Source organism: Hyla sarda, chromosome 10 (genome assembly GCF_029499605.1).
Source record: "Hyla sarda isolate aHylSar1 chromosome 10, aHylSar1.hap1, whole genome shotgun sequence".
NCBI classification, from domain to species: Eukaryota; Metazoa; Chordata; class Amphibia; order Anura; family Hylidae; genus Hyla; species Hyla sarda.
The window spans coordinates 32799918-32817066 of record NC_079198.1 but is presented as its reverse complement, the minus strand read 5'-3'; positions in this window follow the sequence as shown (position 1 = coordinate 32817066).

Here is a 17149-nt window from a genome sequence, read left to right as displayed (position 1 = left end):
TGGATGAGCCCAGCAGAGGAGTTCAAGCACAGGATGGTGTCTGTGGAGGAGCGTTGCTAGGGGCAACCAACGTGGGATTTTTTTATGGGGAAAAAGGATGACATCGGCAGGCCATTGCTGGGGGCAACCGACGTGGGCCACAACCGGTGGTCGCCAGGATGAAGCCGAGGTCCCGTGAGTTGTTGGTAGCCGGAATCCTACTGTGAGTGGACTTGGATTGTTGCCAGACTGTATCTCGGATTATGCCGGAAATAAGTCTCTTTGTGAAGTCCCACCCGAAGCACGGTAAGACTGTTCAAATTACCTTTGATACATGTTTTGGGGCAGTAAGCCATATGATGGAGGTATGTGCGGAACTTACAGTTGAAAATGTACTGGGCAGAGACTTTCCGTATTTCTGGCAGCTGTGGGATGCCGAGAGTGCACCTGAGAGTTCGCACACAAAGGTTCCGGAAGTAATGAGGTTTGGGGTGTCTCTACTGGACTGTGTGAATGGTGCTGTATATTGTGAACCCATGCAGGCTGATAATGTTTTTGAAAAACTTATGCTAATGTAAAGAGTACTATTCCCACCTCTAGCAGGACAAAAGAAAACCTGTGTGAGCTGGAAATAGAAGGTTAAAAGATGATGGTTTTGTTAGATCCAAAATATGTAATAAGTCTGGTAAAGAATAGCTGCAGAAAGACAGACCCTGCTGTAATGTCTATACAAGCCGGTATTCGGGGTTATAAAACAGTTAGTGTGTGTGTATTTCTACTCCCTATAATACCACAAGTCACAAGGTTGCAATAGAGCCTACCTTAGAGTATGAAGTAGTTCTGGGGAAGGATTTTCCGTTTTTTCAGCAGTTATGGGAAGATAGTCATGTGACTAGAGCAGGAACACCTGATCACAACACTTGATTTGCACCATGTAGCAGAGCACAGTAACTCAGCAGAGGCTCAGGACGGGGAGTGTCAGCATTCCCTAGGTATATGTCAGGTGGGAGTGTGCCAGACCACTAGGGGAGCTGAAGAACAGTCCGCGAGTCAAGTTAAAGAGGTGACTGGAATAGAAGCTACGGAGATGGCTGTGGAAAAACCAAAACTCTGGAAGAGAGTACCGGTGGAGCTACGGTCACAGACAGAGTCCTAAGTGAAGGAGATGTGTCGTCCGGACCAGAGAGAGGTCGTAATCAGGAAGGTCGAACCGCTGGACCAGAAACTGTTGCAGACTCAGGTGCCCTAGTCGTTTTTGCCAGGCCGTGGAGAGGCTGTGACAAGACAAAAGAAAAGTCTGCCAAGGAGCCGAGAGACAGTTCGGAGGAAGTGGTCGGGAATCACCCGGATTCGCTGGTGCCAAAAGCCATTGAAGTTGTTGCTGGGGGCAACGAACTTACCACCAAGGGATTGCCAGTCCGACGGGAGTGTTAAGTGAGAGTCTCCAGAGTTGCCAACGTGGTGGGAGAGGAAGAGTGCCAGGTGTCGGTGGCACCTGTTGCTGATGATAATGACGAGGCTCAAGTGGCTGCAACCCCGAAAAAGGGGGAGTCTTCATCTAGAGATGGAGAAGAGCTGGGTCGAGTGTCTGACAGAGGACCAGAGGAGGTCTCAAGGTCTAACAGCGAGAGTGAGGAGACCGCTGTCACTAAACGGTCGCGGAAAAGATGAGCTGACCTTGGAAAAAAACTGGAGCAGATCCAGAATCTAAAAGAAACCATGCAGATGGTTTCTGTGAAGTTGACGGAAAAAGAAAAAGAGGTACATCGCTTGACAGAGGAGAGGGACAAATCGCTTGCTGACTTTAAGAAAGAGCAAGAAGCGAGGCTTCAGCTGGGAAAAGTCATGGAGCACCACAGAAGTGAGTTTGTGGCTCTGTAGGACGAACTGTCCCGCTCCCAGAATCTGGTGACCTGCCAGAAGAATGAAGTCGAGCGACTGGCCATGCAGGTTACCTTTCTGACGGAAAAAGTGGGACTTCTGCATAGTGCATATCATACTCTACAGTGTGACTACAAGGCACGGCTGGTTGCCATAGAGGATCTGGATCGAGAGAAAGTGCGGTTAGTGCACAACATGCAGAGTCTGGAAGCATAGACCAAAACGCTCAGAAGGTCCCATGTAGCTGCCTTGGTTTTGCTGGGAGCGCAACTCTATGAGCAGGAGGCTGTGCTGGCAGACAATGAACAGTTGAGTAAACAATTGCTGAATTCTGAAGATACTGTCAGGGACTTGACAGTGAGAGGATGAAGTCCGCTTAACTCTAGTGTAAGCAGCAGAAATATGGAAAAAAGAAAGAGGACCGGGAAGTCCTAAAAGCGAGCAGAGACCAAGCTATGGTGGAATTGGCTCAAGAAAGGCTTCTGGAGCAGTAGTTACGGGATACAGGGATGCTTTCTCTGAATGCCAAAAAGTCCTCTGAAGCTAAGGTTGAGGTGAAGCCTGGTAAAAAGTCCTCTAAAGCTAAGATTGAGGTGAAGCCCTGTAAGGAGTCCCCTGAAGCTAGGATTGAGCTGAAACCTGGTGGGAAATCCTGTGAAGTGGAGACTAAGGAGAAGTCAGGTGGGAAATCCTCTGAACCTGAGCAGACCAAAAATTCTGAAGGTAATGCTGAGGCAGAGAAATCCACTGAAGCAGAAGCTAACCAGAGTCAACCTCAAAAGCTTTGAGTAAAGAAAATGGCACAACTGAAGCTACAGGTGAAGAGAAGAGTAAGCCTGAAGAAGCTGAAGTAGAAGCTGATTCTACACAAGAACCTGAAGGAGCTTCCTGTTGAGGAAGCACACAGCTGAAGCTGTGAGTGGTCCAAGAAGTGGTGTGAACTGTGAGTAGCAGGTTGCAGAAGTCACATGTTTAACTGGCTGAGGGTAGCTCACCAGTTAGTAGTCAGGGCATGCTGGTATGTGTAGTCAGTGACCAGACGGTCTAGGATTAAATTTTTTTCCTGTGTTATGTTTGTTTTTCCCCTGCAAACTGTCTAAATAAAGCTGGCAAGGTGCCAGACTTGCATGAATAACCGCTGTCTGCGGGTTTATTGAGAGGAAACTTGTCCCGTGGCAAGTGACCAGGACGATCCCAGAGCTAATCCCTGAGACGGAATGTCACAATATTAAAAAAAATGTACGTAAATGTGAATTAACCCCTTTCACATATTGACCCCCTTTTGCCATTTTTAAATAAAAATAATGTTAACAAAATAAACGTGGTATTGCTGCATGTGTAAATGTCCGAACTATTAAAAAATAATGTTGATTAAACAGTACAGTGAATGGGGTTAATGCCCGTCAAAGTCGGAAGTCCCCAAAAGTTAAAAAAATTTCATTTTTTTTTTCAATTTTGCTCTGGTTTCACTGTAGATTTTGTGGTGAAATTATTGATGTATTACAAAGTACAATTGGTGGTGCAAAAAACAAGCCCTCATATAAGTCTGTAGGTGGAAAATTGAAAGGGTTATTATTTTTAGAAGGTGAGGAAGTAAAAAATGAAAGTGAAAAAAATGAAAAAACCCTGCGTCTTTAAGGGGTTATAGGCAACCAGTTTCTGGTCCAATTAGTTTAAAGCGTACCTGTTGCCAAAAAATCTTTTTATATTTTGTTAATCAATGTATTAGAAACAACTTTCTAATTAAATGTGATTAACAAAAATGTATCTTTATATATATATTTTTTAACTTTTAAAAAACGACCACTAGGGGCCTCCCTACATGTCCCGTCGCGTAGAGTTCGGACTTATGCCGGCTTGGCAGCATGAGTCCGAAATCTCAGCGAAGCCGGACACTGAAGAGCACAGCACAGCTACCCGCCTGTCAATCAGTCAGCCAGGGGCTAGCGCTGTGCCTGCAGCACAGACGCTCCTGACATGGCTGCACAGAAGAGGATCGGGTCTGCCTCTCCTGAGTTTGATCGAGGTCTTACAACAGACTCCAGCTGACTACTACTATGGGACACTGGATTAGGGACAGCTTAGTTGATGATAGGTACTCTTTAAACACCTCCCCACCCCACCCCGCGATCAGACACCTATCTCCTATCCTTTGATGATAAGTTGTAAATGCGGAGTACCACTTTAAGTTACTTTGACCTTAAGTTTGCATTCTCACTTAAGTGAATAACCCTGTTAGGCAATAAGGGATTTGGAAATATTTAAATATGTTCAGTTAACAAGATGTTTGTTGAACATGTTATATTTTGTTAATTTATTTATTTATGTTATATATTTATTTAATAAAACAAGTGATTTGTTACACTTTATTACATGTAAGTTTATTTTACTATATTTTATTTACTTTAAAAGATTTATTTCTTGTTTGTAGGCAGGGCATCTATATGGGTGTGGCTTACACATGGGTGGGCGCACGGGGGCCCCATGAGTTGTCAGTCCACCCCTGTCTCCAATCATGCCAGCAGGTCTCTCTTTCAGCTTCTGCTGTCCTCTGTAAAGCAGATTCACACAACTTCTTCATAGTACATCCTTTCTCTAGCTGTCCCTGCTGCATTCCGAGATAAATACTGAATAATTTCTCCTAATACGGCTGCTGTAATGTGATCACAAAATTTCCACCTTTAAAGTTAAAGGAGTTCTGCAGTTTTAGACGCTTATCCCCTATCCGCACGGCTAATGCGCATGTCGTCAACCTCACCGAGGCAGACTATACGCCCCCTCCATACATCTCTATGGGAGAGGCGGGGATTCACGAACGATGCATCTCCGCCTCTCCCATAGAGTTACATGGAGCCTCAGCATCCTGCACTGGAGAGCCATGGAAGAACCGGGGCCCTGTACAGGAGATCGCGGGGGTCCCAGAGGATGCTGAGACCCCCGCGATCTCCTGTACAGGGACCCAGATATATTGTACAAGAGAAATGATGAACTGATTATGTGACTGATTGAAGTTTCCCCTCGTCCTCAAGAAATAATTTACTGCCATGAGGTCACATTCATGGGATGGCTGCAGATGTCCTTTAAGATTTGCTCAGTTGATTTGTGGATGTTGTTCGCCATCTACTGGGCATTTTTAGGTAATACAGCATGAATAAAACCCATATAAAACCCACACAGTATAAATAGATAGACATGTTACCCAGTCACCATACGATCAATACATAATGCCAGGTTTTCAGGATACAAGTGGTGTAGCATGAGCCTCTGATATATCCTCCAGCCTATAGACATAAGTACCATAGGGGCCACCCAAAGCAGCACATATAGGGCTCTTGGAGAAAGAGAGAATAGTTCTGACCCCAGTTTAATAAGTGGTGAGAAGCTGCACAGATGATCCCCATTGAGGAGGCGCAGTTATTTATTTGTGACAACAACAATAATGTTACAACTTGTGGTGTCTAATATTTTATGATTATCATTATTTTATCATGTGTGCCTTATTAGAAAAGGGGCTTGGATTTTATGAAAGAAGGTCATGGCCTAAAGTTTGATTCTGGCCTAAAGTAAGCAATCTAAAATTGGTCTATGCTTAGACTTGACAGTGTATAAATACACCAAATTTATCAAACAACCTAAGCCACTGTGATAGATCTGGAGCAATTGTAGACTGTCTAATCAGTAAGATCGTTCTAAGAATTACAGGAAATCTGTCACCAGTGTCACCTGCACTAACCTGTTGGTACCGACAGGTAGTGCAGGTGACACTGATGACAACGGTACTTACCTTGTCCTGTTCCGTGGCGGGGATGTTCGGTAATCTCCTCCATTAGCTCCGCCCTGGGCACCCGGCTTGGGGCACGGGCGGAGCTTAGTGACATCACAGCTGCTGCTCCCTGCTGGGTCCCGCTGTGAGAGAACAGCAGCGGTGACATCACTGAGCTCCACCCATGCCCCAAGCCGGGTGCCCGGAGCGAAGCTAACGTAGGAGATTACCGAAAATCCCCGCCACAGAACGGGACAATGTAAGTACTGTTGTCATAAGTGTCACCTGTATCATCTGTCGGTACCAACAGGTTAGTGCAGGTGACACTGGTGACAGATTTCCTTTAAATATCATTAATAGGTTTCCCCACACTGTGTAGGCCAAGGCTCTGAGCACCTAGGTCCTTTACATGTTCCTCACAGTGATATCTGCTGGAAGCACTCTTCCCTCACGCATACCTTGTGTTAGGCTTAGTAAACAATGGTGCAGGCCAGGTACGTCTCTCCATGAATTGTCCATATGGCAGAGATACCTGAGGATCCTACAAGGTGTCTCAGCAATCAGATTCAGATGGCTTGTGAGCCCAATGAGCTGGGACCGAGTGTGGCTCACACCTTCCTCTTTACTACATCGTTGTATTAAACCTCTGTATATACATTTCACCTGTATTATACCCCCTGTAAAGATGGAAGAATGAGATAAAAGATAATCTATGTGCTGCATATGTTATCACAGTGTGGCTCTCCAGCTGCTGTAAAACTACAGTTCTGATTGGATGTAAGGCATAATGGGAGTTGTATTTTTGCAGCAGTTAGAGAGCCACAGGATGGAGAACATGTTGTTAATGGATGCATTCAGCTTTTCTTTAAGGGGTTATCCATCATAAGGTGATTTTAGTACATACTTGCTAGGCTATCTTTGTGTGAACTGGATATTTCCTGTTGGAGTTCGGTCTCTTAACCCTTTAAGGACCAGGGGCATACAGGTACGCCCTGATGTCCTGGTACTTAAGGACTAAGGGAATACCTGTACGCCTGTGGGAATTCCGGTCCCTGCCGCTTTCTGCTTCCGGCTGAAAACAGGCACTCTGTGCAAACTCCTGGGGGGTCCTGAGACCCATCAATTCAGATCGGTGATTTGCGGAGATTCCGGGTCAATCGGGTCCCCGGTGACCCAGAAAAAAAGGGTGATAGATGCCGTCCGAGACGTCACCTATCACCCTTTAGCAGGAGTGAGGTGGCGCTGGTGCCACCTCACGATCGCCACGATCAGGGCTCCTGCTGTGGGGGTGTCCCTAATGGCACCTGCTCCACCCCTATTCTGTAGGGCGAGAGCAGGTGTCGGGAGTTGGTACCTGTAGTGGGGGGCCACCGCAATGGGATCGGTGCCCCAGGAGCAGAGGCAGCAGAGGCAGCGGCGGCAGCCAGGAGGATCCTGGAGCAGCAACAGGAGGTAAGGCTGGCCTCCTGCTGTTGCTTAGCAACAACTCCCAGCATGCACAAAAGGGCATGCTGGTTGTTGTTACAACTACAACTCCCAGCATACCCTTTGGTAGTTTGTGCATGCTGGGGGTTGTAGTTATGCAACAGCTGGAGGCACATTTTTTCTATGAAAAAGTGTGCCCCCAGCAGTTACTTAACTATAATTCCCAGCATGCACGGATAGCCAAAGGGCATGCTGGTGTTAAGTGTGCCTCCAGCTGTTGCATAACTACAAGTCCCAGCATGCCCTTCGACAGTCAGTGCATGCTGAGAGTTGTAGTTTTGCAACAGCTGAAGGCACACCGGTTGCGAAACACAGAGTTTGTTACCTAACTCAGTGTTCCGCAACCAGTGTGCCTCTAGCTGTTGCAAACTACAACTCCCAGCACGCACTACAAGACCGTACATGCTGGAAGTTGTAGTTTTGCAACAGCTGGAGGCACACTGGTTGCGAAACAGAGTTAAGTAACAAACTGTCAACGTTTTGCAACTAGTGTGCCTGCATCTGTTGCATAACTACAACACCCCAGCATGCACGGACAGCCAAAGGGCATGCTGGGAGTTGTCGTTTTGCAGCTGGAGCTGGAGGGTACATTCACACGGGTGGGGGTTTCCCGCTACAAGTTTGAGAAGCAGCAAACTTTCTGCTGCAGCTCAAACTCCCAACGGGAAATTCGCTGTGAACCCCCGCCCATGTGAATGTACCCTAAAAACATTACACTACAGTACACCTACACAAAATAAAAAGTAGAACACTACATATACCCTTACACAGTTACACAGTTACCCCCTTCCCCCTCTATTGCAAAACTACAACTCCCAGTATTGCCAGACAGCCATTGACTGTCCAGGCATGCTGGGAGTTTTGCAACAGCTGGAGGCACCCTGTTTGGGAAACACTGCCGTAGGGTAATTTTGGTATCGGAGGCAAGTGTAATTCTTGCATCCGGGTACATCCCTATGCAAATCCCTAATTTAGGCCTCAAATTCGCATGGCGCTCTCTCACTTCGGAGCCCTGTTGTATTTCAAGGCAACAGTTTAGGGTCACATATGGGGTATTTCCGTACTCGGGAGAAATTGCCTAACAAATTTTGGGGGGCTTTTCTCCTTTTACCCCTTATGAAAAGGTAAAGTTGGGGTCTACTCCAGCATGTTATTGTCAAAAAAATTTCATTTTTTTTAATTGCCCTATACTTTTCATTTTCATAACAGGTAAAAGGGAAAAAAAGACCCCCAAAATTTCTAACGCAATTTCGTAAAATGCTCTACGGGCGCACAACAAGGCTTAGGAGTGAGAGCGCCATGTACATTTGAGGTGATTTGCACAGGGGTGGCTGATCGTTACAGCGGTTCTGACATAAATGCAAAAAAACCCCACCCACACGTGACCCCATTTTGGAAACCACTCCCCTCATGGAACATAACAAGGGGTATAGTGAGCCTTAACCCCCCACAGGTGATCGAAGAAGTTGGACATGAAAATGGTGGTGTTATCCCAAATTTTTCATTTTTACAAGGGGTAATTGGTAAAAAGCCCCCCAAAATTTGTAACACCCTTTCTGCTGAGTATATAAATACCCCATATGTGGATATAAAGTGCTCTGCGGGTGCACGACAGGGCTCAGAAGAGAAGGAGCACCATTGGGCTTTTGGAGAGAGAATTTGACTGGAATTGAAGGCCATGTGCGTTTTCAAAGCCCCCATGGTGCCAGAAGAGTGGACCCCCCCACATGTGACCCCATTTTGAAGATTACACACCTCAAGGAATTTAACAAGGGGTGCAGTGAGCATTTACACGCCACTGGTGTCTGATAGATTTTTTGAACAGTGGTCCATGAAAATGAAAAATAAAATTTTTCATTTGCGCAGCCCACTGTTCTAAAGATCTGTCAAAAGCAGGTGGGGTTTAAATGCTCACTGCACTTATTAAATTCTGTGAGGGGTGTAGTTTCCAAATTAGGGTCACATGTGGGGAGTCCATTGTTCTGGTAGCGCGGGCGCTTTGTAAACATACATGGCTCCTGACTTACATTTCAAACAAATTCTCTCGCCAAAAGCCCAATGGCGCTCCTTCTCTTCTGAGCATTGTAGTTCGCCCGTAGAGCACTTTGCATCCACATATGGGGTATTTCCATACTCAGAAGAAATGGGGTTCAAACTTTTGGGAGGATTTTTCTCCTAATACCCCTTGTGAAAATGAAAAATTTGTGGTGAAAAAAACAAAAAAAAAATTTTCATTTTCACGTCCAACTGACGAAGCCATCTGTTGCGAAAACACGTTTGGGGTAGGAGGTGAGAGGTGCTCCAGTAGTGCACTGGTCATGTATTGTACATTGTTTGCATGATGCCCTGAATATTTTCTTTACAGTGTGTGTTCCTGCATTCTATCACTTTGGTTAATACTGCTAGTACTGTCTGCTGTTAGAGATAGCATCATATGTCTCTTGTGATTTTCGCTCAGCATGATATTCGCCCATGCGATTTTTTAATCCATCCCTTTATATAGAGCATGGTTTATGCCCTTCCAGGCATTTTCTGTCTTGTGCTTCAATGGAGCCCTAATTTATCGGGATCTTCTACAGTGCCCTCATTCTCCTTTCTTCTACCTGAGTTTTTGTGGTACCCCTACATGATATTTGTTTTTTAAGTGTTTTTAACATTTGTTATATTTCAATAAAATTTTACCTTATCTATAATAACAGTGTTGTTAAATGGTCCTTTTATTGGTGTTAGTATCTTATACTGACCATATGATATTGGTTATTTGATAGCCACTATTTTTTTTGTAACAAAGCTTGAAATTTGGGGATTGATGAAGGGATTGACGAAAATTTACCACTATGTTAAAGTAGAATATGTCGTGAAAAAACTATCTCAGAACCAAATTCAAGTATAAGCATCACAGTTATTAATGCTTATGTGACAGCTGTGGCGTCGCTAGGGGGGGGCCAGAGGGGACCATGGCCCCCCCTAGATCAGGCCGTGCCCCCCCCTTGGGCCCCCCCAATTTAAAATAAATAGGGATGTCCCGATACATTAATGGCTCCGCCCCCAGCACAGGAGAGGAAGGGGGCTGAGAGCTGACAGGTCACACAGCAGAGCGGCCCTTCATGTGAGGTGAGTGATGTCCCGTGTCCTCCCTCTCTCCCCCCTGATCAGCAGTCTATCCCGGGGCTGGGTCATGTGTATAGTAGCAGTCAAGAGGGGTCACTTTCCCTCCTCCAGTGTCCACAGGTCACCAACAGGCCACATTATCACAACAATTTTTAGGAAAAATCGCGGCAAAAATTGCGCGATTTTACCGCGATTTTTCGTAAATCGCGGTAAAACCGCAATTTTTGCCGCGATTTTTCCATAAATTGTTCTGGTAATGTGACCTGTTGGAGACCTGTGGACACTGGAGGAGGGAAAGTGACCCCTCTGGAAGGACAACATGTGAACACATTAACCCCTCAAGGATACATTCACATGTACAGGATCTGCTGCATATTTTTGCTGCATATTTTGTGCAGCTGATTTTGCAACCCATTAGCTTCAATAGGTAGCAAAATCAGCAGCAACAAATATGCAGCAGATCCTGTACGTGTGAACGTACCCTAAGGGCTCATTCAGGGATGGATCCACAGTGTATTTTACGCTGCAGATCCCCCGACAATGGACCCTACAGTGCTGCCTCTATCTGTGCCTGCTCATAATGGCAATCCTCCGCTACGAGCAGACACGCTGTGATGTGTATACTCGTGCACATCATGGCCGCTCCTCCTGCTCTATGATCTAGGCCGAGAGCAGCCGAGTATAAACATCAAAGCGTGTCTGCTCGTAGCGGAGGATTGCCGTTATGATCAGCACAGATGGAGGCAGCACTGTAGGGTCCATTGTCGGTGGATCCGCAGTGTAAAATATGCTGAGGATCCGTCCGTGTAAATGAGCCCTAAGGACACAAGGCGTATGTGTACGCACAGTGCCTACTCCCACTGTGTTGTATGAATCATTAGCTAGAACCCTCAGCTAATGCCAGACATCACCAATCAGGCTGATGTCCGACATTAACACTTTAGATGCCGCTATCAAAGTTGATGGTAGTGTCCAAAAGTTTTAACGCCTTAAGGACCGAGCTTTTTTCCATTTTTGCACTTTTGTTTTTTCCTCCTCACCTTTTAAAAATCATAACATTTTGTAAATATGTTATTATCTTTATTAATTATCTTTTTTTATGTAACAACACTGAACAAATGACCCTCTGCTACAATGTAAAGTAGTGAGTGCTCAGCCTGTATAACAGTGTTTAATGTTGTGTCCCCTCAAAATAACTCAGCACAGCCATTAATGTCTAAACATTGGCAATAAAAATAAGTACACCCTTAAGTGGAAATGTCCAAATTGGGCCCAAAGTGTGGTTGTGTGGTCACCATTATTTTCCAGTACTGCCTTAAGGATCTTGGGTAAGGATTTCTGGAACCATGTCCTGTTGTCTGGTGAGACCAAAGTAAGCTTATTTGGTTCAGACGGTGTAAAAAGTATGTGGCTGCAACCAGGTGAAGATTACAAAGACAAATGTGCCTTGGTTACAGTCAAGCATGGTGGTGGGAATGTCATGGTCTGGGCCTGCATGAGTGCTGCAGCACTGGGGAGCCACAGTTTATTCAGGGAACTATGAATCCCAACATATACTGTGACATAAACATTAGCATTATCCCCCTCCATTCAGAGATTGGGCCGCAAACAATCCACCAAGATGATCACTGTCTTGCTAAAAAGCTGAGGGTAAAGGTTATAGACTGACCAAGCATATCTTCAGACCTAATGCCCATTGAGCATCTGGGGGGCAACCTCAAACAGAAGGTGGGGATGCTCAGTGATGTCATGGAAGAGTGGAAGAGGACTCTAGTGACAACCTCTGAAGCTATGGTGTTTCTGTTAAGCTGGCCAGGCCGGGCCTCCCACCCAGGGGTGGCTGCTGCCAGCGGCTGGTCACCTGCTGGGAATCTGTACCCTCGTCGCAGATGGGATCCTCCTAGGCCACTTGATTGTACTGTTGTACAATGTTGTACTTGTTTATATCTACCTTTTTGTTTTCCTCTGTTTGCAGGATGGATCCAGATTGGGAAGGCTTTCTGTTGAATATTGTTCTTCACGCTTTTCTTGTTTGTTGTCTGTGCTTTTCCTATCCCTTGCTCTCTTCTGTACACTTATACTTGCATGATGTCGATTTCCCCTTTCTCATTGCTGCCCTCTCTTTCATGACAGCCTACCAGTTTGCCAGGTGTAACTCTTCATCTGTTCCTTCACATGATAGGCGGTGTCTGGACCGGGGACCCACCTTATGACTCTGTGCCTTCCACATTCGCACAATAGGTTGGAGACTCCATTGAGTATATTGCTCGGTGTCTTGTTCTGTGGTTCTTATTGTGTTAAGTAAGGGCATCAACACAAAGGGCATCAACATGCCTGCGAAGTGGACACAAATTCTACATCACCTCCACAAACACATTGCATGTTTTCAGGAGACACATTTTAAGATGGTTGAAAAAAGAAGAGAAAGACTGGCAACCACAAAAGATGCACACCACCATATGTACAAATGAATATAAATATTACTTTATTAGAAAAACCACAAAGGGAGAGACCGTCTTAAAAACACTTAAAAACACAAAATTTCATATACAGAGAGAAGGGATGTAACCCTACCTCAACCCCCTAACCGACGCTGAATAGCGTATCGGTGGAAAACTGTCCACAAAATCAATGCAAATGAACCCAACCAAGTCCACAAAGAATAAATACAGCAATATGCATAGAAAATAGATATAATATAAGCAATGCCCTCACACAGAAAAATACCAAAAATGTGACACAAGGGAAATGTATGTATATATAATATATAAATAATAATCCTGGACAATAATTAATACAGTGCCACTATATACTTAACAATATAACACCAAAGTGCAGAAGGCACCAAAAAATATGTGTGTATGACAAGCCTATACTCCTAACCAAAAAATGAATGTGTAGTATTAAATAAAGAAAATAACTGAGGAAATATATACTCAAAGACTTGGACCCATAGAAAAAATATAAGGGTGCACAGACATAGGACAGTTTCCACCGCAAGATAGGGGGACAGCTTGCTCCACGCGTTCCGCCACCCACTACGGTGGCTTCCTCAGGAGTAATCACCTGCTCCCCCTCAATGCTTTTTATATCCAATCTCAATTAAATATCACCTATAATTATGCTTGAGTTAAATGTACATACCCCGCATGGTGTGTGTTTGTTCCTCCCCACATCGTGTACCGGTCTTCCGCCGGAAATGGGGCGGATCAAAGAGAGTGAGAGCTGCCGGAAGTGTGGCAGACCTCAGTCGTAATCACGTGTGCGCACAAAATAGCCTACTGCGCATGTGCAAGGAATAAAGCAAAGCGCATCAGGCGTGGCCGCATCATACCTAATGTCTGCGCCGGCGCAGTCAGTAGACTGCGCGGACGTAGACTACAAGAGAGAAAAAAAAGTTATCTCATTCGCAGCACCGAGCGTGTGTGCCAGGTCTCAGCACCACGCTTCAATGCTAGGTGCCCTGCTGGTCACGAGTTCAAGTCAGATGAGTGACATATAGGAGGACAACAGTCAGAGTACAGAAAAATAGCCGAACAGTAGCCCGTATATTTTAGGGAGAAAACAAACCCCCCACTCCACAGCACAAACAAAATATATTTACCAAATAATAATAGTAATACGAATAGAGGATGCATCCCCCAGGTGCGTCAATAAGTCGCACCTATAACATGAACCATATTCAATGATATTACCCAATTACTTATGTTGATATATAAGGTTCCTTTATGGGAATTAGCCCTCACGATCCAGGGGACTAGCATCCAACCCTAAACGGGTAGAATACAAGCCCCAAATAAAAAGATGATCCATAGACCAGGTAAGTATCAAAAGAGTCCCATGGTCCAAATAGGTCCCAATGGCGTCCCCTGTTCCAGGTGAGTGTCGATGGCTTGTCCCTCCAATTAAGGTCAAAGTCCAGCATATGCCATTGAATATGGTTCATGTTATAGGTGCGACTTATTGACGCACCTGGGGGATGCATCCTCTATTCGTATTACTATTATTATTTGGTAAATATATTTTGTTTGTGCTGTGGAGTGGGGGGTTTGTTTTCTCCCTAAAATATACGGGCTACTGTTCGGACTTTGTGGTTGGGTTCATTTGCATTGATTTTGTGGACAGTTTTCCACCGATACGCTATTCAGCGTCGGTTAGCGGGTTGAGGTAGGGTTACATCCCTTCTCTCTGTATATGAAATTTTGTGTTTTTAAGTGTTTTTAAGACGGTCTCTCCCTTTGTGGTTTTTCTAATAAAGTAATATTTATATTCATTTGTACATATGGTGGTGTGCATCTTTTGTGGTTGCCAGTCTTTTTCTTCTTTTTTCAATTGTGTTATGTTTGGGCAACCTCTTTGCACCCACGTTTATTATTTCAGCGGTGCCCATTGCTTTATTTAGTACATTTTAAGATGGGGCACGCCCTTGAGAACTGTTACTATCCCGTATGGTTCTGCGCCAACCATCCTGATTCCAGATATAAGGGGGTTGCTATTGCCATCCATAAAAGCCTGGTCCATCAGACTCTTGATGTGCTTCTTGATGCTCGGGCTAGATACATCATCCTTACCCTGTTGATGGGTTGTATCATCAATATTCCTGCCCCTAATCAAGGACAAGCTGAATTTATTGTTGGTCTTGTTAACCTAGCACTTCTGGTGGTTCAGGGGACTGTGGTCCTGTGCGGGGACCTGCATCTAACTCCGGACCCAATCCTGATCAATTCCACAGGTCGTTCCAGCCTCTCATATGCAGCCATTAAGCATGTGAAACATTCCCTTGCCCAGCTACAGCTTTGTGACACTTGGCGGTTGCAATATCCCTGTTTCAGAAATTATAGATTATAGATTTTGCCTTGATTACGTAATAGTCCAACATAGTGACCTCTCCTGGCTGTCCTCCTCCTCAATTGGAAACATCTTGTGGTCTGATCATGCCACGGTTTTCTGTTCCCTCCAACTTCCATTCTTGACGAAGTTTGCCTGGTCGTGGAGGCTGAACAAATCCTTACCCTTAGTCACAGTTTGTATGGCTGACTTGGTTTCCAATTTTGTGACTTACCATGCATTGGACTGCATTGCCTCCTTTCTTCAATGGGTGTCACTTAAGTGCATCCTCTGCGGGGTCCTCATTAAACATGGCTCCAGATTGAAATGGGAGAACGCCCAGGCCATAGTTGTGCTTTATCTAAAATCTCTTCGCTCGAACTGGCACACAAGTGCTCGCTCTCGCAACCAGTTCAACGTGATTTGCACTTAGCTAGGCTTGAGGTGAAGCGCCTCCTGGAGGCCTCTTGGGGTCGATGGCTCCAACTAGATCGAAGTAAATTTTACGAATATTGGAACAAAAGCAGTCCCATGCTTGCCAGAGCACTGTGAAGTAGACTGATTCAGACACACATTCCCAATAACCACTGAGGATATTTTGCCCACTTTTAACTCTTTTTTTCTCTGATTTATATAACCTCCCTAGTCCACCCTCGCCCTTTCCAACATTCCTTCCGATATGATAGAGATGCTGGATGCCCCCTCCTCTCTGGAGGAGTTGTCCCATGTAATTAAAGAGCTCCCTGGCGGGAAGAGTCCAGGCTCAGATGATTATACGGCTAAAGTTTATAAATCCATTTTGGACTCCTTGTCTCCCATTATGCTAAAGGCCTATAACTCAGTCTCTCCCACTAACCCTATACCATCTGTAACCACTTTAGCGCACATGGTGGTCATCACCAAACCAGGCAGGGACCAAAGTTCTTGTACTAGTTATCGGCCCATCTCTTTATTAAACATAGACCTTAAGATCTATTCAAGGAGCTGGCCACCAAAATGAATTAGATTCTCCTACTCTTGTCCATCCCGACCAGGTGGGGTTTGCTCCAGAGAGGGAAGCCAGGCATAATACCATCAAAACGTTGGTCCTTATGCATTATACTCGATCTCATAAGATACCCCTGATCCTTTCTCTCGATGCTGAAAAGGCCTTCGATAGGATCTCCAAGTCTTCCTTGGCATGGACCCTCCAACTTGTTGGTTTGGGCCCTACTTTCATTGCTAAAATCCTAGCACTCTATCAATCCCTGTATGCCCGCTTGAAGATTAATGAGTCCCTCTCGGACCATTTCCCTATCCACAATGAAACTAGGCAGGGCTGTCTCCCCCTGCTGTATGTCCTGGTGATGGAACATTTGCAGTACTGGCGTCAGTTTCAGAAATGTTTCGGAAGGTTTGTCTAATCCTTTGCCCACACCTGGCTCAATCACCTGGTCATGACTCGTCCTACGCTGTTAAGTGGAGTGGGTCTCCTGGATTGCCACATGTACTAACAGGCCTGTGTTCATGTCTTGTCGAGTCTTGGACCTGTTCCATAGCGCTAAATCCAGACTATGGGTCCACCTGGTGCAGGACATCAGAAGCCATCTCCAATCTCCCATGGACCTAGTGAGGGAGTCAGCCTCATTTACCGTACATGTCCCCTCCTTTCCATAATTGATCACCCAAAGTTCTCACTGGGGGCATCCTCGAATGGTAGCTTCTTTATCTCACCTCTATGCTTCTCTCATGTCTTCACTGGTGGTGTTCTTAGACCCCTGGATGCCCTGTTGAGCGTCTGCCCGTCATCCAAGCGCGCTCCTTTTGCATACCTCCAGCTACATCACTGCTATTCCACGCTTTCTAGCCATCTCAATTTACACTGCAGTTTAACACCATTTGAGCGTCTTTGCATGACCTCCTCGTGTGCTTGGCATTCCGTCTCCATCATATATGGCCTACTACTGTCCTCCCGTTCCTCCTGGGACTGGGGAGTGCGAGCTGGGTAACACCTTCTCCCCTGATCAATGTTTCTTCTTGACCCACAAGGCACTGATTTCCACAAAAGTTCAAGAGACGAGCTACAAAATTCTGTTGAGGTGGTATAGGGTGCCTGTTGCCCTT